Source organism: Dendrobates tinctorius, unplaced genomic scaffold (genome assembly GCF_039654945.1).
Source record: "Dendrobates tinctorius isolate UK_male_01 unplaced genomic scaffold, ASM3965494v1 ptg000021l, whole genome shotgun sequence".
In the NCBI taxonomy this organism is placed as follows: Eukaryota; Metazoa; Chordata; class Amphibia; order Anura; family Dendrobatidae; genus Dendrobates; species Dendrobates tinctorius.
In genome coordinates, this window is record NW_027361689.1 from 43,348,935 (window position 1) to 43,371,528 (window position 22,594).

At 46.6% G+C, this 22,594-nt stretch overlaps 1 protein-coding gene across 6 annotated transcripts in view; it reads left to right on the plus strand.

Moving 5' to 3' along the window:
- Positions 1-22,594, plus strand: part of LOC141083856 (intersectin-2-like) — an 80,037-nt gene that overhangs the window by 20,600 nt on the left and 36,843 nt on the right. For 3 of the 6 annotated variants that reach the window (XR_012230841.1, XR_012230842.1, XR_012230844.1), the window contains one exon: positions 12,119-12,256. The exons of the other annotated variants lie outside the window; for them this stretch is intronic. The gene's annotated coding sequence lies outside the window, so the exon portion shown is untranslated. The remainder of the gene's footprint in view (positions 1-12,118; positions 12,257-22,594) is intronic. 6 annotated transcript variants of the gene reach the window in all.

Consider the following 22,594-nt stretch of genomic DNA (forward strand, 5'->3'; position numbering starts at 1 on the left):
AGAGCTGATATTATCTGGCAGAAGCTCTGTCTTGGAGAGGACATGTGACGTTCGTAGGCGTTGGCATAGTAACTGGGTCTGCCTGCGCATATCAATGAGCTTAACTGCCATTTCAATCGCCTCAGGGCACGTTTTGCCATTTCCCCATTCAAATGCATTGGAGACAGTGCATTCCAATGACGGGAAAAAAAATTTTCAAACGCAAATTGCGCAAAAACTACAAATCCGATTGACACGAAAAATACTTAGCACACCTCTCATGGACGCTGGCTTCGAAACGACACCTCAACGGAGTCTGTGCGTGTAGCGGTTCGGGCCGCATTAATTGCGGAAATCAACTGGAAAATAAGAAGAAGAAGAAGAATAAGTTAGCAGCGTTCGGATTACAATATAGTGTTTTTTCAAACCACTATAATGATAAGACAGGATTACCCAGCAATGTAACAGAGCTGAGTTTGTGACAGAGTTCAAGGCAGAGCTTGTATAATAAGGCAAGCTTACACAGAGATGAAGCAGAGCGTGCTTTATAGCAGAGTCCTGGGCATAGCTAGTACAGCGATAAGGCAGGTTTCGCCAGTGATGTACAGTAGCAGAGCTAAGTTTGTCAGGTAGTTATAACTGAGAAGCAGACTATGGTGGTGGCGTGGAGGCCAACGACCTGAATTATCATGTGGCATTGTTCAGGCCTATAAGTCTTGAGCACGTGACATCACAGGACACGCAGGAGAACAGAGGGATCCGGGTGCACCGGGTGGAGACCGCAGCACCCAACACTTGATCCATGAGTGGTGCATAAAATCCTGCAAATAAATGGGAAAAGCTTGACTATATTTTCACTAGTAAAGACTAAATAGCTGCCATGTATACAGCATCAGACTTCTACAATCTGAGTACAGATATACATAAACATGTAATAATGACCCTCCCCGGGATAATCCCCGGTATTCTCCATGTGCTGAATAGACTTACGTGTCACAACAGCCATCCTGCTGCCAACTGTGGCTTTCAGACACTTCTGGTTCCTTACAGGAAGAATCTGTTCCTTTTGTCCGTCTTTGGTAAGTTGTCAAAAGAAACACATCTTGTCACCACTAACCTGTCAGGAAATAGAATATTACCTTTGTCCTTTTGTGACAGCGATCACAATGGTCAGGGTGATGGGGGCGATGTCAAGTTTCATTTCCTTTTGTTTATTATGGATGAACTGAAAACAAAAAAATCACCTGGGATATAGAGAAATAACAGGACCCCATAGAAAAACTGTCAATGGCCTCCCCAAAGACACGAGCATACACACTGGGGTCAGAATAATGGGTGCAGGAGCTCCAGTCACCCCAGAGCCTAGGGAGGCATAAAAGACCAAAACTAATAAAGGCCCATGATAGGGGCCCCATGGGAGTTTTTGCACCGGGACCACCAGTATTAAGTTACGCCACTGGTAAGAGCTCATTTATCTTATGCATAGTTGCAGATTACCTACTTCCATTCTCAGTCACAGAGTTAAATGATAAACCTCTAGCTGCCTGCAGTCACCACTAGGGGGAGCTCAGTGCATACAGATTTATATAGGAGCAGTGTACTCCTCCTAGTGGTGTCTTCAAGAAAACACAATGAGACTATGTCAAGAGGCCAGAGAGGCCGGTCTGTTCCCCTGTTAAAGGGCCTATGGCATTCACATAATCAAAATTCAGATCGTAACAGATTAACCTCTTACATATTGCTGTCAATCGTTAAAACATAGAGAGGAGGGGTCAGTTCTATCAATACGTATTGCAGGGTGGCCATGTGTTTTCTTACCAGCCAGGAGGGTTTACTCCTATGAAGCTGATAATGAAACAGTGGACTGCAATACATTGACACTGCAGTGTATTGTTGAAAGTGCAAGTCCCCTAAGGGAACCAACAACAAATGTAAAAAAATGTTAAAAAACATTTAGAAATTATTAAAAAAATATAAAATGCATGATGCAAAATCTGAAAAATATTTTTTTTACATAGTATCACCGAGTAATTGTTTGACCTAACTGAATATAAAAAGGTTTATACCTTTTAGTGAAAATGAAAAAAACAAAAATCAAAGTGACAAAATTGTTTTTTGCGTTAACTTTTTTGCCTACTGTCAGAGTATAGCAACATTTTTTTGCAAGTATATATTTATACAGCTCTGGCAAAAAAATTAAGAGACCACTGCAAAAAATGTATTTTGTCTGATTTTTCTCTTTATGGGTATATTTTTGAGCAAAATGTAAATTGCTCTTTTATTCTATAAACTACTGACAACATGTCTTAGAATTTCCAAATTCTCAAAATGTTGTATTTATTTTCAGAAAATGAGAAATGGTCAAATTAACAAAAAAATGCAGTGCTTGCAGACCTCAAGTAATGCTAAGAAAACAAGTTCATAATCATTTAGGAACAGCAATACTGAGGGTGTGTGCACACGCTGCGTATTTTGCTGCGGATCCGCAGCGGATTTGGTCCTGCGGATCATACCGCAGTACCATAATATCCTATGGGAATTGGAAACCGCAGTGCAGACGGTGCGGATTTTTCCGTGCGGATTTGCTGCGATTTCTAATCCGCAGAAAGAATTGACATGTCAATTCTTTCTGCGGATTCCGCTGCGGTTTACCATCTCCTCCATTGTAGAGATAATAAACCGCAGGGCAAAACTGCAGGCTAATCCGCAGGTAAAACCGCAGGTCTTTTGACCTGCGGATTTTACAAAATCCGCAGAGCATTCCGCAGCGTGTGCATACAGCCTAATGTTATAACTCAGGAAGAGTTCAGAATTCAATATTTTGTGGAATAACCATGATTGTTAATCACAGCTTTCATGCGTCTTGGCATGCTTGCCACCAGTCTTTCACACTGCTTTTGGGTAACCTTATACCACTCCTGGTACAAATATTTAAGCAGTTCTTCTTTGTTTGGCTTGTGACTATTCATCTTCCTCTTGATTACATTCCAGAGGTTTTCAATGGGGTTCAGGTCTGCAGATTGGGCTGGCCATGACAGGAATTTGATGTTGTAGTCCTTCATCCACACATTGATTGACTTAGCTTTGTGGCATGGCGCATTGTCCTGCTGGAAAAACCAGTCCTCAGAGTTGGGGAACATTGCCTGAGCAGAAGGAATCAACTGTTTTTCCAGCATAACCTTGTATGTGGCTTGACTCATAGTCCTTCGCAAAAATTAACCTGCCCAATTCCACCCTTACTGAAGCATCTCCAGATCATCACCAATCATCCACCAAATTTCAAAATGGGTGCAAGACACTGTGGCTTGTACGCCTCTCCAGGTCTCCATCTAACCATTAGACGACCAGGTGTTGGGCAAAGCTGAAAATTAGGCGCATCAGAGAAGATTACCTTACTCCAGTTCTCTATGATCCAATCCTTATGGTCTTTGTCAAACTTCAGCCTGGTTCTCCTTTGCTTCTCATTGATTAAATGCTTTTTTCTAGCTTTACATGACTTGAGCCCTGCCTCTAGGAGCCTGTTGTGAAGTGTTCTTGCCGTGCGCTTCACCCCAGCTGCCATTTGCCATTCCTTTTGCAGGTCACTTGATGTCATCCTGCGGATGCTGATTGACATTCGAATAAGATGTTGGCCATCCCGGATAATGGAGAGTTGTTTTCGCCCTCTGCCGGTCTGTAGCTTTGTTGTCCCCAATGTCTGCTGCTTGACCTTGTTGTAATGGACTGCCATCTTAGAAATTTTAAGGATGGGGTAACTTGACGCTCACTGTATCCCTCTGCTACTAAAGCCAGAATTGAGCCCTTCTTTTCCTCACTCAATACTTTTCTTTTCAATTCCTTTGGCATGGTTAAAAGTTATTTTTTCATTCCTATTACTTTTGGGATATTACTAGCACTTGTTTTGCCATCCTGCTTGTCCTATTGCAAGAGGTTTGTGCACACCACAGCAGTATTTTTTATACTTTCCTTCGTGAAATAAGATTTGGTTCAGATGATCACCTAATCAGAAGCACATTAAGTAGAATGAGGTGTACTCTGGTTGGAATTCAACTGACACTGGAATGGAATGGCTGTCAGACATGTAGAGAAGCTGATTTTTATAAAACTGTGCAGTGGTCTCTTAATTTTTGCCAGAGCTGTGTATGTACTGTATATATATATATATATATATATATATATATATATACTTTTATACACATTTGTGGATAATGGCTCTCACTGCGGTTTGCTGGAGACTGAAAACTTTAGAAATGGCTTTATAACCTTTTCCAGGCTGATAGATCTCAATTACTTTGTTTCTCATTTGTTCCAGAATTTCTTTGGATGGCGGCATGATGTCTAGCTTTTGTGGATCTTTTGGTCTATTTCACTTTGTCAGGCAGGTCCTATTTAAGTGATTTCTTGATTGAAAGAAGGTGTGGTGGTAATCAGGCCTGGTGTGGCTAGGGAATTTGAGGTGGGGGGTCAAAAACTTTTTTCAGGTTTCTATTTCTTTTTTCCCTTAATAATAAAGACCTCCATTTACAAAGGAAGGGGGTAAACACTTTTTCATACCACTATATATAACACATACGCTCACACACTTTAAAAAAAGCTAAAAAAAAGTTATATATATATTTTTTATTTTTTTTAAGTGTGGGTATATATATGTACTGTATATACTTGTATACTTGAAGTTTACATACACTATATAAAAAGACACTTTTTGTCAATATCTGACATGAAATCAGAATAATCCCAGTCATAGTGTCATGGTTAGGACATGGTTAATGTCCTGTTCTCACAGGGTTAACTTTTGCCGCCCTCTCTTTGGATCTGGGAGGGGTATTTATACTCACTCCAAACTAGCATTCTCTGTCAGTTATACTGTTGTTCTGATGTGTCTGACCAGACTTTTTCCCCCACTGTCAACGCAGGAACCACCCCCCTCCTCCTGTCTGCAAAATGTTTGAACTTCTTCTGGGGCTTTGGAGATCTTCCCCTGTACCTCCTTCCAGAGGGTTTTTAATTGTTGTACCATCCCCTCGGCACCAGGGCAATCCGAATCCATACGGGAAATTTTCCCACACTGCGGAACAAACCCATAATTGACCAGAAAGGGAGACTTTCCGGTAGACTGATTAATCCGACAGTTGAATGCAAATTCTGCCATAGGTAATACCTCACACCAGTCTTCCTGTCTGGAGGAGGCCAGGCATCTCAGAATCTGCCTGCAGGACTGGTATTGGGAATGCCCTTGTTGCAACGCCACGATCCTCTTATTGATTGGGTGAAGGGGGAGATTACCCGATGGGGATGTAATGATAATGGTCTGTGTTGTAACACGGTTCCTTTTGTCAATCCGATAAAATCCGTATCTGTGTCATCTGTCGGTCTGGCGGGTATTCTGGAGTACCTGAGAGACTTTAAAGATATGTTTTCCGAAAGCGAGGCTGAGGCGCTCCCACCACATAGACCATATGATTGTGCTATCGATTTAGTACCTGGAGCCAAATTACCCAAGGCTCGTTTGTTTAATTTGTCTGGGCCTGAGTGCCAAGCTATGAAAGAGTACAGTAAAGAAAGCCTTTGCAAGGGGCATATTCGGCCCTCGGTCTAATCCGTGACAGCGGGGTTGGGTTGCGACCATGCCTCGACTTTCGAGAACTGAACAAAATTACTGTTAAGAACACGTACCCTCTCCCATTGATTCCTGAAATCAACTCACGGGGGCCAAATGGTTTTCTAAGCTCGATCTACGAGGGGCTTATAACATTATAAGGATCCGGGAGTGGGACGAATGGAAAACAGCGTAACTGACAACTGAGGGGCTGTTAGAAAACCTGGTTATGCCCTTTGGCCTCACTAACGCTCCAGCGGTTTTTCAGAATTTTAATAATGTTGTTTTTTCTGACTTGATTGGACGTTACGTACTCATTTACCTGAATGACATCTTGATTTACTCTGAGGACAGTCAGTCACACTTGCATCATCTGCGTACGGTGCTTATGAGACTCCGGGAGAACCATTTGTATGCTAAGCTGGAGAAGTGCTCATTTTTTATGCAAGAACTGTCTTTTCTGGGTGTAATTGTATCCGGGGAGGGATTCTGCATGGATCCAGGGAAGGTTCAGGCCATTACAGATTGGGTGCAGCCTCATGACCTGAAGGGGTTGCAGCCCTGAAGAGGTTCTGGGCTTCGCTAATTATTGTTCATTAAAGGGTTCTTGCAGGTGGTAAAACCCTTGATGGACCTCACTCTTAAAGGGGCAGAGGTAAAAAATTGGTCCGTGGCTGCAAAATATTCCTTCCTGGCATTAAAGAGGTGTTTTACCACAGCCCCTGTGTTGGTACAACCCGATTCGTCAAGACCTTTTACCGTTGAGGTCGACGCTTCGGAGGTGGGGGTGGGGGCAGTATTGTCACAGGGCCCCTCTACCCTGACTAACCTCAAACCCTGTGTCTTTTTCTCTAAGAAGTTCTCTTCGGCCGAGAGAAACTATGATGTCGGTAACAGGGAATTGTTAGCAGTAGAGTTGAGCGACTTTGGTCGGATCGGGTTTCATGAAACAAAATTTGTTTCAGATGAAACTCGTCCGACTAGGGCAAAAAAAGTCGGAGTTTCATCCGAAACCTGACCCCAATGCAAGTCAATGGGAAATAAAAGTCGGACGAAACTCAGACTTTTTTTGCCCTAGTCGGACGAGTTTCATCTGAAACAAATTTTGTTTCATGAAACCCGATCCGACCAAAGTCGCTCAACTCTAGTTAGCAGTTAAATTGGCCTTCGAAGAATGGAGGCATTTTTTGGAGGGGGCCGCTCATCCCATTACGGTCATCACTGATCATAAAAACCTGGCCTATATCGAGTCTGCTAAGAGATTGACCCCCAGACAGGCTCGGTGGGCACTTTTTTTTTTCTCGATTTCATTTTACCATCACGTTCCGACCAGGGTCTAAAAATATAAAGACAGATGCCTTATCCCGAAGTTTTGATTCTGTGTCCCCTCCAGAACCTCCTTCCTCCATTCTTCAACTGGGAGTGGTTGTAGCCGAAATCTCCTCTGAGTTACAGAGAGATAATCTGGAAGCACAAGCACAAGCTCCCAGGAATAAACCCCCAGGTAAATTGTTTGTACCCGAACAATTCCATCCCACACTCCTTCAAGAATTTCATGACTCTGTGTTAAGTGCACACCCTAGTATTGCAGCTACCCGGGGGGCAGTAGCTAGGGGTTTTTGGTGGCCCTCTATGGGTAATGATATAAAAAGGTTTGTGAATACTTGTGGGGTGTGCGCGCGCTCTAAAAGCTCTCAGGTCCGGCCGGCCGGGGAATTGGTGCCTTTGCCAATTCCGGATAAACCATGGACACACCTGTCTATGGACTTTATCACTAACCTTCCACCTTCCAAGGACAACTCAGTAGTATGGGTAGTGGTTGATAGATTTTCTAAGCAAGCCCACTTTGTGCCATTACCTGCATTACCATCTGCTGAAACCTTGGCCCGCTTGTTTATACAGCACATTGTTCGACTGCATGGAGTGCCTGTGAACGTGGTGTCGGACAGGGTTGTGCAATTTGTGGCCAGGTTTTGGAGAGCGTTTTGTATGAAGTTGGTGGTCACGTTGTCATTCTCCTCTGCCTATCACCCGGAATCCAACGGACAAACGGAACGCACCAACCAGTCAGTGGAGCAGATTCTGAGATGCCTGGCCTCCTTCAGACAGGAAGACTGGTGTGAGGTATTACCTATGGCAGAATTTGCATTCAACTGTCGGATTAATCAGTCTACCGGAAAGTCTCCCTTTCTGGTCAATTATGGGTTTGTTCCGCAGTTTGGGGAATTTTCCCGTATGGATTCGGATTGCCCTGGTGCCGAGGGGATGGTACAACAATTAAAAACCCTCTGGAAGGAGGTACAGGGGAACATCTCCAAAGCCCAGAAGAAGTTCAAACATTTTGCAGACAGGAGGAGGGGGGTGGTTCCTGCGTTGACAGTGGGGGAAAAAGTCTGGTTGTCCACCCGTAACATCAAAATTAAAATACCCTCTATGAAGTTGGGCCCAAAATTTATTGTCCCATACAAGATTGTAGAGGTGATCAACCCGGTGGCATACAGATTACAGTTGCCCACCTCCTTCAAAATCTCTAACGTCTTCCACAGGTCCCTATTAAAACCTGTGGGGACAGTTAGAGAAGATCCCTCATCTGTGGCTCCACCAGTGTTGGAAGAGGGTCAACTGGAGTACGAGGTAGGGCGCATCGTTGATTCGCGGTGGGTGCATCGGAGACTTCAGTACCCTATCCATTGGAAGTGATATTCCGTTGAGGATCGGTCGTGGGTTCCGGCCAGTTCGGTGCACACTGATCGACTTGTGCGGGCTTTTCATGCCAGGTACCCTGAGAAACCTGGGGGTCCAGTGGCCCCCCATTAAGAGGGGGGTACTGTCATGGTTAGGACATGGTTAATGTCCTGTTCTCACAGGGTTAACTTTTGCCGGCCTCTCTTTGGATCTGGAAGGGGTATTTATACTCACTCCAAACTAGCATTCTCTGTCAGTTATACTGTTGTTCTGGTGTGTCTGACCCCTGGTGTGCGTGTACTCTGTGTTGTTTGTTTGCTTCCCATGTATGACCCGGCTTGTTCCTTCACTCTGTACTCTGTCTCTCGTTTTGGTACTTTTGTCTTTTCTGGTTGTGACCTCCTGGCTTGGCTATCGTTACTCCGTTACAGTTTACCCCTATTGTACCGTCTATTGCCCGTTCTGGTTTTCTGATCTATTGCTACATCCTGACTATCCATTCTGTCTAATCCTTTGGTACTGTATTGTTATCTCGTGCTTTGACCTCGGCTTGATCTGGTTTCTGTCTCTGTCTATGCCCCTTGGTAACATTGTCCTGTAGTTACCTTTCTAGGAGTTTCCCTGCAGCTCCTAGCTCTGTGGAGCTTAAGCCATGCCCCCAGCAGTCACGTGCTTCAGGTCCTGGAGCATGCATTGTCACCACTGCTGCCCGCTCCGCAGGTATCTTTATGCACAATCTTTGTACTCAGAACATGCGCACTGGCTCAGTGAGCAAGTATAGTGTGGTGTTCCTGACACATAGGAAGTATACAGTATACAATAACAAAGTCCATAAAAGTCAGGGAGGGAGGGCGGGCGGTAACTTAAAGAATTCTTCAGCTGCTCACCAGTTCTGACACACAACGACATTAATCACTTAAAACAGAGAATCACAGACGTTATTCACTCTGTTACACCAGATGTCCTTACTCCTTACCATGGGCGGACATACCGCCGGTTCAACCGGTGCGGCTGCATCGGGGCCCAGAGGCTCCAGGGGGCCCCTACAGGGTGGCTAATGTGGGCAATCTGACTAGTTTCTCCAGGCCCGAGGCTCGAGGGGGGCCCTGGCCAGATTGACCTCATGTGCGGTGGGCAGAGAGCGATCCCAGCAGCTCCGCTGCCTGCAAGAGGAAATAGCAGGAGCTGAGCTGCAGGGATCCATCCTGCTTCCTGCCGGGCGCCCGCGCTTCCTGTCTCTGACATAGACAGCAGCGCCACTGGATGACATCATCATTCAGCGGCCGGCTGTGCCAGAGTGAGGAAGCATGGGCGCCGTTGATGCTGTGGACAGGTGAGAGGTGGTGCATGTGTGTGAGTGTGTGTGTGTGTGTAGAGATGAGTGGTGGTGTGTGTGTGCGTGCTTGTTTGCATAGCGTTGCGGGGAAATATATAGAGAGGTCAATGGTGCTGTGTGTGTCTGTGTGAGTGTGTGTAGGTGGAGGAGAGGGTAATCATGGGGTTATGGGGAGAAGGCATTGATGGGGTGATGGAGTGAGGCAATGATGGGGAGAAGGCAATGATGGGGGTGATGGGGAGAAGGCAATGATGGAGGTGATGGGGAAAAGGCAATGATAGGGTGATGGAGAAGACATTGATGGGGGTGATGGAGAAGGCAATGGTGGGAGTGATGGTGAATAGGCAATGATGGAGGTGATGGGGAGAAGGCAAAGATGGGGTGATGGGGAAAAGGCAATGATGGTAGTGATGTGGTGAAGGCAGTGATGGGGAGAAGGCAATGATGGAGGTGATGGAGAAGGCAATGATGGGAGTGATGGAGAAGGCAGTGATGGGGAGAAGGCAGTGATGGAGAGAAGGTAATGATGGGGGTTATGGGGAGAAAGCAATGATACGGGTGATGGGGGAGAAGGCAATGATGGGGGTGATGGGGAGAAGGCAATCATGGGAGTGATGGGGAGAAGGCGGTGATGGGGAGAAGGCAATGATGGGAGTGATGGGGAGAAGGCAATGATGGGGGTGACGGGGAGAAGGCAATAATGGGGGTGATGGGAAGAAGGCAATGATGGGGTGATGGGGAGAAGGAAATGATGTGGTGATGGGTAAGGCAATGATGGGGTGATGGAGAAGGCAATGATGGGAGTGATGGGGAGAAGGCAATGATGGAGGTGATGGAGAGAAGGCAAAGATGGGGTGATGGGGAGAAGGCAATGATGGTAGTGATGGGGTGAAGGCAGTGATGGGGAGAAGGCAATGATGGGGGTGATGGAGAAGGCAATGATGGGGGTGATGGAGAAGGCAATGATGGGAGTGATGGAGAAGGCAATGATGGGAGTGATGAGGAGAAGGCAGTGATGGAGAGAAGGTAATGATGGGGGTTATGGGAAGAAAGCAATGATATGGGTGATGGGGAGAAGGCAATGATGGGGGTGATGGGGAGAAGGCAATGATGGAGTGATGGGGAGAAGGCAATGATGGGGGTGATGGAGAGGGAAATGATGGGGTGGTAGGGGGGAAGGCCATGATGGAGGTGGTGGAAAGGGCAATGATGGGGTGGTGGGGGAAAAAGAAATGATGATGGGGTGGTGGGGGAGAATGCAATTATGGTTGTGGTGGAAAGGGCAATAATGGGGGTGGTGGGGGAGGAGGAAATGATGGAAGTGGTGGAATGGGCAATGATGGGAGTGATGGAGGAGAAGGCAAAGATGGAGGTGGTGAAGAGGGATATTATGGGGTGGGGGAGAGGACAATAATGGAATTCGGGGGGAGTAGGACAAAGAGGGGTGTGGGGGATTGGAATGGGAGGAAGGGGGACTTATAATGGCCTTAGGAACAGGGGAAGGTGGAGGAAGACATTATCGCTTATTGTGTCTAACACAGTCCCTTAGGATATAGTGTACTCACTTATTATGTCTAACGCAGTCTCTTAGTATATAGTGTACTCACTTACTATATCTAGCACAGTCCCTTAGTATATAGTGTACGTACTTATGTATAACACAGTCCCTTAGCATATAGTAAACAAACTTTTTATGTATAACACAGTCCCTTAGCATATAGTGTAGTCACTAATTCTGTATAACACCATCCTTAGTTACATAGTTTCCTCTTTTATTATGTATAACACCTTCCCTTATTATGTACCATCCTCTCTAGTTATATATAGTGCCGTCCCTTATTATATAGCTTCCTCTGCTGTTATGTCTCTTACATAGTGCATTCTTGTTAATTTTGTTATTCACAGCACCCTCTTTTATTACATAGTCCCCTCTCATTTTAGATATAAAATGACTGCTGATCGAGGAGCCAGTGACCAGACTACAAGTCCATCAGCTCCTCCATTAGAAAGGAAGCTTTCCCATGCTCCATCAGCCATCATTGCATTATACAGCTAACAAGACAGGGCGGTATGTAATCAAAAACAGGGCGCTATATAATCCAATATGTAAGGGACGGTACTGTACATAACAAGATAGGGCACAGTAAAAGGGATAGCAATATACAGTACATAATAAAGGAGACTATGTAATATATATATATATATATATATATATATATATATATATATATACACACATGTATGTGTGTGTGGCTATATATATGTAGCTTTGTCGCCATAAAAGAAAGGGGGCCCAGACACATTTCTTGCACAGGGGGCCCAAGCTGTCAGAGTCCACCCCTGGTCCTTACCCGTATGTGGCAAGAACTTCACTATCATTTGGATGTGTGTAGGGCAACAAATGAAGCCCACATAAATGGAGCCCACATCGAACTGCACTGATTAGGTATGAAACTGGGAGAATTTTTCTTTTATTTGGAGCAGATTTCACATTTAAATTGTTTTTTGTTGCTTTCTAGTGACTGGTCAAAAGTGCACAATGACTGTACGGACACACTGTATATGATGAACTCGATCGCATCTCCTTAGCTGAGTCCACACTCCACTAACTTCAGCAAGATGACCAGCCAGCGGAGGAATATTGCTGAATTCCGGAGGTGGGCCATGGATACCAAGTGGAATGACCAAACACTCAGTAGTCTGTTCTGTGAGGGGCTTACAGTAAGGGTGAAGGATGCCTTAGCGCTTTAAGAGACTCCTGACTCCCTTGAGGCAACCATGTCCATAGGGAGTCACCTCTGGGTGCGGGAGGTCCGGGGTCAAGAGAGGTCAGTACTGAGCCTACTGTGGATCCCATGCTGGTGGGTGCGGCGTCTCAACTTGGAAAATTGTCTTTTTTCCAGCGTAAGAGGGAAGTGTATTTCATTTGTGGTAAAAAGGGCCATTTCGTGGGCACGTGTCCTTCCTGACCTCTTAGTAAATAATTGCTGGAAAGACTTGATGGCCCAGGTTGCAGGGAGGTTAGCATCCCGGGTGTACTTATCACCTTTGTGGGTAGGACGTAGTTTTTCCTACCAACCGTAATCCATGTGGCTGAAATTAATGTGGACGTGTCTGCATTTCTGGATAGTGGGGCGGGGTTTAATTTGATCAACACAAGGTTCATCCAGGTCCAAGGCCTCATCCCACATACCCAAAATTGCCATTGACTCCGCCCCCTTGAGACAGGGGCACTTTACTCAAGTCGTCCGAGACTTGCGACTTCAGGTGGGGCTATGCACGCTGAGGTGCTAGACTATTATGTGCTAGAGCAGGGGTTCCCAACCTGTAGCTTGGGAGTCACATGTGGCTCGTGGGCCCATGATGTGTGGCTTGCGGCTGCCTGCCAGCTTGATGCAGTAGCACCAGGTGTAAATAACTATTAAGAGCAGATCTCTAAATGATGACTTTTGTGTGTAGCCCTGTACAGAAGAGCTGATCTGAATGGGGGTGAGATAGGAAACCGTGGAGCTTTGTGTGATTTCAGTTGAAAAGCTTTGGTTGCCATTATACCGGTAATAGGCGCTCTGGGTGTCACTACTGTGAGTGGGGAAGGAGCTAGTTGTGGCTCACAACCCTCTTTCATAGCTGGATGCGGCTCTCAAGGTCAGAAAGGTTGGGGACCTCTGTGCTAGAGGGTCTGCCCTCACCTGTGGTACTGGGACTTCCTTGGCTCGCTCTGCAGATTCCTATAGTAGATTGGCAGACTCAGGAAGTAGTAAAATTAACTGGGTATTGTCAAGCACACTGCTTGTGTACCTGGTTTGCTAGGGTGGATACCCAGTCCGTGCCTAGTTACCTATCGGATTTTGGGGAAGTGTTCTGGGAGCAGGGGTACCAAGAACTTTCTCCCCATCATCCTTATTATTGCGCCATTAATCTTGTTCCTGATTCCTAGCTGCCCAAGAGCATACTCTATCATAACTCTGGTCCAGAGAGACAGGCCATGAAGGACTACATAATGGAAAGCCTGGCTAAGGGTCATATTAGACCGTTCTCATCCCCCATTGCCGTGGGTTTCTTTTTTGTAAAGAAAAAAGATGGGGGGTTACGCCCTTGCCTGGATTTACGGGAACTCAATTCGATCACTGTGATCCATATTTGCTCCCTTTCATTCCAGACCTCTTTAAACAGATTGTAGGGGCAAAATGGTTCTCTAAGATGGACCTCAGGGGGGCGTATAATCTCATCCGCATTAAAGAGGGGGATGACTGGAAAACAGTGTTCAATACGCCTGAGGGACACTATGAGAATCTGGTGATGCCTTTTGGGTCAACACTGTAAATGACATCTTTAGTCACCAGGTAGGCAAAGTCATGGTTATCTCTGTGGATGGCATACTAATTTATTCACCTGACTTTGAGTCACGCCATATACATGTCAGGCAGGTCTTACATATACTCTGAGACAATAAATTATATGTATATAAGTGTATGTTCTCGGTCGAGGAGGTCTACTCTGCCTCATGGCCAAACTGTAAGTGTGTGGGTGCTCAGACTGCCAACCCATAGAGTCTGTTGACCGTTACTCACGTTTAGTGATGTCCGCAGATAGCTTAAACTCGACTGAAAAGAGCACGTTTGAAGAGTCCAGTAGAAGGTTTATTCTTGGCTGAATCCTTGCATAATGCACGTTACAGTAGGTAAAAAGAGATTTTCCTTGTACAGAGCTGTGTAAACGTGTGTCTCCAAGATGGAGAAGACTCAAAAATGGAGAAGAAGGGAGGGGTTACAGAAATGAGAGTCACATGCAAGGGGGAGGAGAAAACCTCTAAAAGGAACAGATCTATATACAGCAATGGAAACAACAATATGGTAGAATGCAGTACTGTCTGATGATTCAAAATCATGGGACTTGACAAGGTCCCTTTCCTTGAATTTGTGTTGTCTTCCACATGGATCCGGCAAAAGTCTGGGCGGTATTGGTTTGGGATCGTCCTGAGGATTTGAAGGCGTTACAAAGATTTTTAGGTTTTGCCAACTACTACCGTAAGTTCATAAAAAACTTTTCGGTAGTAGCCAAACCTCTTACAACATCTTAAGACCAGAAAGGAGACGGACTTCTCCAGGTGTGTCAGTCCTGCCAGGGAGGCATTTGATATATAGAAAAGGTGCTTTTCTTTTGCGCCGATTCTCATGCAGCCTGACATCTATCAGTCTATTATCGTTGAGGTGGAAGCATCTCGGGTGGGAGTGGGGGCTGTATTGTCGCAGGGTACATCTCCTGGTAAGTGGCAACCATGTGCCTATTTTTCTAAAAAACTGTCACTGGCTGAGAAAAATTATGAAATTGGTAACAGGGAACTCTTAGCTTTTGGGGTTCTGAGGAGTGACGTCATTTTTTGAAGGGAGCGGTTCAGCCAGTAGTGGTAATCACGGATCATAAGAATCTGGTATACTTGGACTCAGCGAAACGTTTAAGGCAAGATGGGCATTGCTCTTTACCAGCTTTAACTTTTTTGTCACTTATAGGCCGGGGAACAAAAATATTAAGGCAGACGCCTTATCCCGTTGCTTTCCTGGGGGGAGGAAATAAGTGTGAACAGGTACCTATTCTTCAAAAAAGGGTGGATATGGCGTCTATTTGCTCCAATCTGGAAAGAGAGGTTGTTGACGCTCAGGCGCACACCCCTGCTTCCTGTCCATTTGGTAATCTGTTTGTTCCAGTAAATCTCCAACTTAGCAAACATCACGATTCATTGTTGGCTGGGCATCCTGGTAATAAAACCACCGTTGATCTGCTTACTCAGCGTTTTTGGTGGCCAGGTGCTCATAAGGATGTCCGGGAGTATGTAGCCGCCTGCAGTGCAACGTCTTATACTCGTCCATTGGGGGCTCTCCCCATTCTTTAGTGATTCCCAGCAGACCTTGGACTCATTTGTCAGTCGATTTTATCATGATCTACCCGTGTCGGCGGAGAATACTGTAATTCTAGTGGTGGATAGATTCAGTAAAATGTCTCATTTTATCGCTTTGACAGCTTTACCGAACACCAAATCCTACAAATTTTGGAGGGCATTTTGCACCCGTCTGGGGATCCATTTGTCATTTTCTTCTGCTATTCACCCACAGTCTAATGGACAGACTGAATGGGTTAACCATAATCTAGAGACATACCTCAGGTGTTTCGTTTCTGAAAATCAGGAGGACTGGGTACCTATTTACCGTGAGCCAAATTCATGGTAAATAATCATTATTAGGAATCGACCGGTAAGTCCCTATTTTTCGGAGCATATGGGTTCCATCCTCAGTTTAGTTCTTTTAATGGTAATCGCCCTTCTGGATTACCGGAGAAGGGACATTTTCATCTTCCATTTCTACCACATGGCAGGGGGTTACTAATAATTTGAGGAAGATGGGATCAAAATACAAGACTGTGGCTGACATTTGGTGTTTCCAGACCTGTGTGTTGGTGACTTGGTGTGATTGTCTTCTAGGAACATTAAGCTGAAGGTTCCATCTTGGAAACTGGGTCCCAGGTTTATTGGTCCTTATAAGATCATAGCCATTGTCAATCCCATAGCATTTAGCCTTGCCTTACCGCTTACCTTTAGGATCCATAATGTATTTCTTCATTCTCTCCTCAAAAAAATACATTGCATCTTCTGTACTATCACCTCTACCACCATCTCCTGTCATTGTCGATGGTAATTTAGAGTTTCAGATTGCGAAAATTTTGGACTCTCGTCTTGTTTGTTGGTCGCTTCAGTATCTGATACATTGGAGAGGGAACGGTCCTGAGGAGAGGATGTGGGTACCAGCATCTGATATTCATACGGCCTGGCTGGTCCAGGCTTTTCACATGGTGCACCCTGATGAGCCCAGTCCTGATGTTCCGGAGGTCCCTTGTAGAATAGGGGGTACTGACACGGGGTTAGTGTGACAGTGTGGAGCCAGAAGACCACACCGTCTGATTGCTCCTACTCTGGCACTGAGAAGCACTTCTTCATTTTAATTGGGTTTATTTCTTCTAGCAGAACAGGGGTTAATCGGCCATGTTGGAAATCCCTGTGTTCAGCTGTGCTCGGTTAGCCACTCCTTTTCCCTTTCTAATCTGGGCTCTGTTACTAATCCTCATCAGAGCTAGCATTTGCTGCATTGCTATCAGTAGGAGATGAGTACATATGAGAAGGAGAGTTGAAGGAGTTATTAGTAACTCTTCCTTGGTTTGTATGCGTGGTAATTTCTTATCCTTCTCTGTTTTTGTTTATTCCCCTACCTTCACACCGCAAACACACAGTAATCTCCAGCGATCTCAGGCAGGAAGGTAGTTATAAAAAATATTCCTTTATTTCTTTTCGTTAAAAGAACATGTTACAGGTGGTGGATACCCCAGTGGATGGTAAAAAATCCAACGTGTTTCAACTCAAAAGAGTCTTAATCATGGATTACAAATTCTGACAAAATGTAACATTTTAAAAGTCTCCAGACAGGCGTGAGGAGGTGGTAGGCAATGCCCTCATTAGCATATTTAATTGATGTATCCAATTATCCACACCCAACCTCCAGGTTGAAGACAAGTTAAAAAGAGAGAGAAAGAGGGGAAAAAAAAAAAACACACACAAAAAAAATCCGGAAGACGCTAAGGGGTGAGCTGAAACATTTTTTCATACCTTCACACCCCGATGTATTCCTCTGTTATATGTGAGTGAATATTTTGTATGCCTGGAGTTTTCTGTTAACCCTTGTCTGTGTTGCCATGTCGGGTTGGTGTACTACAGTGCACAGTAGCGCCCTCTTCTTCCCTTGGTGGGGGAGGAGAACAGACAGAGGGCTAACTTAAGGCCCTTTTACATTTAGCGATGCACCAGCGATCCCGACCATGATGCAACCCGGTCAGGATCGCTGGTACATCGCTAAATGATAGCTAGTGAGCTGCCACACAGTCAGATCTCACAGTGATGCAGCAGCGATACAGCGGGTGATACTTACCTTTCAGACGCGGCGATCCTGACGTCCTCCCGCCCGCCTCCACACGTCGCTCGTCGGTGCCACAGGAAGCCCAGCAGGAAGTGCCCGACGAGAAATGGAGCCGGCCGATCTCGTGCGATCAGCGACAGACAGCGGGGGAGCCGGTCGGAGGTAAGTATCACACATAGCGATATCGCTAGCAATATCGCTATAACGTCACAAAATCGGTGACGTTATAGCGATATTGCTAGCGATATCGCTATGTGTAAAACCCCCTTTAGGAGATAAGGCAAGGGCGGAGACCCCGGCATCCTTGCCATCTGAAGTAATCCGGGGAGCAGGGAGAGCTAGGGTGCTCCCTAGTGTTAGGGACTGGGAAGGAGCCCCTGGTCCTAGGTCACCCGACAGCTGTGTCGTGACAGTGTTATGGTGAATGTTCTATAGGGCATCATACTGTGGTGGGAAATGTATTATGGGGCATCATACTGTGTGGTGGGGAATGTATTATGGGTCATCATACTGTGTGGTGGGGAATGTATTATGGGCCATCATACTGTGTGGTGGGGAATGTATTATGGGGCATCATACTGGATGGTGTGGAATGTATTATGGGGCATCACTGTGTGGTGGGGAATGTGCTATGGGGCATCATACTGTGTGGTGGGGAATGTATTATGGGGCATCATACTGTGTGGTGGGAATGTATTATGGGGCATCTTACTGGGTGGTGTGGAATGTATTATGGGGCATCACTGTGTGGTGGGGAATGTATTATGGGCCATCATACTGTGTGGTGGGGAATGTATTATGGGGCATCATACTGGATGGTGTGGAATGTATTATGGGGCATCACTGTGTGGTGGGGAATGTGCTATGGGGCATCATACTGTGTGGTGGGGAATGTATTATGGGGCATCATACTGTGTGGTGGGAATGTATTATGGGGCATCTTACTGGGTGGTGTGGAATGTATTATGGGGCATCACTGTGTGGTGGGGAATGTATTATGGGGCATCATACTGTGTGGTGGGGAATGTATTATGGGGCATCATACTGTGTGGTGGGAATGTATTATGGGGCATCTTACTGGGTGGTGTGGAATGTATTATGGGGCATCATTGTGTGGTGGGCAATGTACTATGGGGCATCATACTGTGTGGTGGGGAATGTATTATGGGGCATCATACTGTGTGGTGGGGAATGTATTATGGGGCATCTTACTTGGTGGTGTGGAATGTATTATGGGGCATCTTACTTGGTGGTGTGGAATGTATTATGGGGCATCATACTGGGTGGTGGGAATTTTACTATGGGGCATTATACGGTGGTGGGAATATATTATGGGGCATCATACTGTATGTTGGGGATTGTACCATGGGGCATCATACTGTGTGATGGGGATTGTACTATGGCATGTCATACTGTGTTTTGGGACATACTGGGAAGAGAGGGACTGTGGATTCATGATTCATGTGGCAGAAATGTGCAGGGGGGATCATCACTATGTGTTACTATTTCATATCTTTCAAAGTTGAGAGCTATGCTATCATCAATAATGAACTGTGATGGTGTGAAGAATATTTCTGTGATCCATGAGAAAAGTTAGTAACTGTCTATACAAATTCCAATACTCCGATGCACAGTCTTTAATCATCCACAAGGCTTAGTGCTTTGTATAGATCAAAGATATTTATTTACCGCGTTACATTAATATCAAGAGAAATGTGACCTCCCGTCTAAGGTTTCATGTTTGTAAAAGCTAAATGGACAGAGTTAGAATCTGATGGTGTTACTGTCAGCGGGCGCCGCTATGCCACCAGTATTGGAATGTATGCCAACAATCACGCTAATCATGGCTGAGATAAACATGTCTTTCTATGAGTCTGGATAGCAAAAGTAAGCTTAGTATAAAACCTGATGTGGAGATGTCTCTGGGAATCCTGCTAACAGGGAGTAAGAAGGCTGGGAGGGAGAAGGAGCCGTGCAATTCTATGGAGCCTGGGTGACTCTGGCACTAAATCACCCAATAATTTTGCTGTTGTAACATAGCAACTTTACACCATTATTAGATTTGGAATCTATTAGGCTACTTGCACACTTGCGATATGAGGCGCAGCGCTTAGCCGCTGCTAAGCTCCGCCCCTGCCACACCCCCTCCTATGGGCATGTTAGTCGTCGTGTTCCAGGCGCTGCACAGCGAGAATCCTGAGCCTTGCCATCTGCAGTCTCCCATTCTCCTCTGGCCACAGTGGAGCCTGCGCAGCAGACTGCACGATCCCGGCGTTCTGCCCACACCAGCATCATGGGTTCGGTTGCTGCTGCCACCTCTGGTCCAGTTATGGCAATGCAGACTGTCCAGCAGCAAAAGACTCCAGAGTCTAAGTCTTCCCTTCGCTCCACTGAGCATGCTCAGGAGACGATCTCCCATTGGGGATCTGGAGTCACATGCTCAGGTCCTTCTCCAGTTCTGATTGGTCCATCTGAAGGATCAGGAAGGTCCCGGAAGGGCATGGCTATAAAAGGCTCGCATAGCCACCCCGCCATGTGCTGTGATAGACTCTGAGGCTAATGCATTTAGTGTATGTGTGATGATGGATGAATAAGCCTGGTGACTGACGCATAATAATTCCCCTCTCCTTGGATATTACATATTTGTTAGGGTGAGGGATTAGAGTCAGTACGTTAGCTCTACACTTCATAGTGCCGCAGTGTTGCTCCACATCTACCGCTAGGGCGTCGGCCAGTATAGGCCTCCTTGGCTACTGCTATCACAGCGTCTGCTAGTTACGCCATGCACTTTAGTAGCGCTTTCCAGCCCGGTTATTAGGCTGGTTAGTGGCGTCTGTCAGGGCGGACACTGCACACGTTGCTGCAGTGGTTCATACGCAGTGACCTGTGACGCTAACAGGTTGCGGTTGTTCGTCGGTAGGCACGTGTTACGTGAAGTAACGGCGCATGTGTCTGTTAGCTCCGGCTCAGTGATTACGCACTGGTGTCCGGCTTTACTCCTACACGCCTTTCCCTCATTGTTCAGCAGCAGTTGGTCACCTCTGCACGGTGGGCCCTGGGCTGCGAACGCACCTTTTTATATTATTTCATCTTTATTATTTGGTGCGTTCCGCCAGCCCCGTAACATTATCATAGCGCCAGGGCCTGGCTAACAATGACGGACGAGCAGCGCCTGCAGCGATATGTCCAGCAGCTGGAGGGCAGGTTGTCCGCTCTCGAGCGTTCAGCCTCAGCTGCGGACGTCACTGCAGTCGCCATCCAGGCGGCAGCAGAGGCAGTCTCCCGTGCCTCTACGTCCATTCCTGCCCCGATATTATTCCGTCTCCCGTTGCCCGACAAGTTCTCGGGTGACAGCGCCACCTGTAGGGGTTTTGTGAACGAGTGCTCTATCCCTACAGAGCAGGCTAAGGTGGGGTTTATCATCTCCCTCCTGTCGGGCAGGACGTTAGAATGGGCCACTCCACTATGGGAGTATGGTGATCTTGTGGTTCTGAGCGCTGCTCTGTTTCTAATGTCCCTAAAGCAGTTCTTTTTGGGGCCACGGGTCACTCATGACACCTCTCTCCAGTTATTAGCACTAACACAGGGATCCCTCTCGGTCAGCCGTTATGCCGTCCGCTTCCAGACATTGGCTTCCGAGCTGGAATGGCCTGATAAGTCACTCGTCCCTGTGTTCTGGAGAGGTTTGGCGGAGCATGTCAAAGATGCTCTAGCTACCAGGGAGGTTCCCGTTAGTCTGGAGGAGCTGATTACCCTTTCAACCCGCATAGATCTCCGTTTTACGGAGCGCGGGCTGCAGCGTGCTCAATCCAGACAGAGGGTTAGGGTGGCTCCCACCTTCTCTAAACCCCTTGAGCCCATGGAGGTGTCTCGCACCGGTCCCAAGTCGTGCCCGGTGCGAATCTCCGCATGCTGTTGCCAGTGTCGACAGTCTAGTCACCTGACTAACAGGTGTCCTCAGCGGTCAAAAAAACGATCACATCCAGTGGTAGTTGGAGGAGGTCTACTTGATATAGGAACTTTCTCCTCCAAGCTGTCCTTCCGAGGGACGTTAGAGAGCGGTGCTTCCACCTGGGAGGTAGAGGTCTGCGTGGACTCCGGGGCAAAAGGAAACTTTATGTCCTCTGCCTTCGCTCAACGGCACACAATTCCGTTGGTGTCACTTCCTCACCCCGTGACCATCAGGGTGGTCAACGGTTCGACCTTACCATCCCAGATTCCCCACCAGACAGCACCTCTTGGGCTCTCAATTCCACCATCTCACCGCGAGACGTTGTCCCTGCTCATTATGCCAGAGGGCATCGACCAGGTGCTCCTAGGAGTTCCCTGGCTCCGTTGCCATTTTCCTCATATAGAGTGGTCCTCGGGGAGAATACTGGGTTGGAACAAGGACTGTGAGGGAAGGTGCATGAGGGGCAGCGTTCAAGTAGCCTCTACCGAAGTGCCCGCGGATCTCTCCGTGCTTCCCAGACACTACCAGCAGTACACGGACATCTTTTCTAAAAAATCTGCAGAGACGCTTCCGCCTCATCGCCCCTATGACTGACCGCTAGACCTTTTGCCAGGCGCGGAGCCTCTCGAGGCCGTGTGTACCCTCTATCCCTCCCGGAAATGGAAGCCATGTCACAATATATCCGGGAGAACCTGGCAAGAGGGTTTATTAGGAAGTCGGTGTCACCAGCAGGAGCAGGGTTCTTCTTCCTACACAAGAAGAGTGGAGAGCTGCGTCCCTGCATTGATTACAGAGGTCTCAAAGCTATAACCGTGAAAAACAAGTACCCTCTTCCCCTGATCTCCGAGTTGTTTGACAAGTTGCGAGGGGCCCAGATCTTCACTAAGCTAGATCTACGGGGGGCTTACAACTTGATCCGCATACGGGAAGGAGACGAGTGGAAGACAGCCTTTAATACCAGGGATGGCAACTATGAGTATCTGGTCATGCCCTTCGGCCTCTGTAACGCACCAGCTGTCTTCCAGGACTTCGTAAATGATGTCTTTCGTGATATGCTCTCCACTTCAGTGGTGGTCTATCTGGAT